This window comes from Micropterus salmoides, unplaced genomic scaffold, assembly GCF_014851395.1.
Source record: "Micropterus salmoides isolate LMB-PRFRI ecotype aquatic unplaced genomic scaffold, ASM1485139v1 Ms_hic_scaffold_2, whole genome shotgun sequence".
Lineage (NCBI taxonomy): Eukaryota > Metazoa > Chordata > Actinopteri > Centrarchiformes > Centrarchidae > Micropterus > Micropterus salmoides.
Window position 1 is genome coordinate 47,513,017 of NW_024041150.1, and position 2,059 is coordinate 47,515,075.

Here is a 2,059-nt window from a genome sequence, read left to right on the forward strand (position 1 = left end):
ATACTGGGAGCCAGTGTAGTGAAGCTAAAATAGGAGTAATGTGGTCATATTTCTTAGTTCTGGTTAAAAGCCTGGCAGCTGAGTTCTGGGTTAAACAGGTGAAAAGGCTGTTGCAATAATCCAGGCATGATGAGATGAAGGCGTGTAAAATGGTCTCGGTGTCCTTAAAAGTTAACATTGATCGAATTTTTGCTATATTTCTAAGTTGATAAAACATGATTGAACAAGCTTTGTGGTGTGCTGCTCGAAATTTAAATTACTATCAAACCAAACACCAAGGTTCTTTGCCACAGGCTTAATGTGATTTACTAGGCAACCAGCAGATGGCAGTATTTGATTTGCCATCTGCTGGGACCCGATGACCAGGATTTCTGTTTTGTCCGAGTTCAGCTGGAGGAAATTATTTGACATCCATTTTTAACTTCACAAAGGCAGTTGTTAAGTGAACTCAGCATTCCAGGGTCTGTGGATCTGACGGGCAAGTATATTTGTGTCATTAGCATAAATATGAAAAGAAATGCCATGTTTATGGATAATATGTCCAAGGGGAAGCAGATACAAGGAAACAAAATGGGTCCTAAGACCAACCCCTGAGGCACACCATATTTAACTGGACAGAATAAAGAGAGATAGTTGTTTACAGACAAGCAAAACTTCCTATTTGACAGGTAGGATGAAAACCATTCTAGGGCAGTACCAGAGATCCCCACCCAGTGCCTCAGTCTGTCTAACATGATGTTGTGATCAATGGTGTCAAAAGCAGCTCTAAGGTCCAGGAGTACCAGGACTGAGCACATGCCTTCATCAGCAGCAGAATTAAAAGGTCATTGGTGACTTTAAGCAGGACAGTCTCAGTGCTGTGTGTACTTCCTGAAACCAGACTTTTCAAATAATTTGTTATTTTCCAGTACAGTGAGCAGCTGTTTGGACACAATTCTTTCTAGAATCTTTGCAATAAAAGGCAGTTTTGAAATTGGTCTAAAATTATGTGGGAGGGAGGATCTAAACCAGGTTTCTTTAAAAGTGGGTTCACGCAAGCCGTTTTAAAATATCAGGGACCAACCAGTAGATAGGAGCTGTTGAAAACAGAGATCAAATGGGGCCCAACAGAATCTATTACTTTCAGTAAGAACTTTGTAGGTATTACAAGTGGGCTGGAGGACACTTTCATTTGTGATACTGTTTTTAAAAACTCAGACAAGTTGATGGGAATAAACTGGTTAAAACTCTCTTGTTGCTGGTGAGGAACCTCTGAGTAAGAGGCCGCGGGGTAATAGAGGCTCTGATTGACACCCCTTATTGGTAAAATAGAAAATTAAAGGGGACTGAGGGTTTGCTGTCAGGGCCCCGAGGCTCTGGCTGTTTTATTGTTTTTACACTTTCTATATAAAAATGATTATATATTATTATGCAGAGGTTGTCTTTGGGAAATAGATGTATGAGTGCTGCCAGCATTGCTGCAGAGGTTGAAGGGGTGTGGGTCAGCCTGTCAGTGCTCAGGACCATACGCTGCACACTGCATCAAATTGGTCTGCATGCTGTCCCAGAAGGAAGCTCTTCTAAAGAATGCAAAAAAAGCCCACAACAATCTGCTGCAGACAAGCAGACTAAGGACATGGATTACTGGACCACAACCTGTGGTCTGATCTGACAAAGATAATTTATTTGGTTCAGTTGGCGTCAAGCGTGTGTGGCTACAGACAGGTAGGAGTAGAAAGCCAAGTGTGTCTTGCCTACATTCAAGCATGGTGGTGGGAGTGTCCTGGTCTGGGGCTGCATGAGTGTTGCCTGCACTGGGAAGCTACAGTTCAGTGAGGGAACCATGAATGAACATGTACTGTGACATACTGAAGCAGAGCATGATCCCCTCCCTTAATGTGACTGGGCCGCAGGGCAGTATTCCAACATGATAACGACCCCAAACACACCTCCAAGACGACCACTACCTTGCTAAAGACTGAGGGTAAAGGTGATGGACTGGCCAACATGTCTCCAGACCAAACCCTATTGAGTATCTGTGGGGCCTCCTCAAACGGAAGGTGGAGGAGCGCAAGGTCTC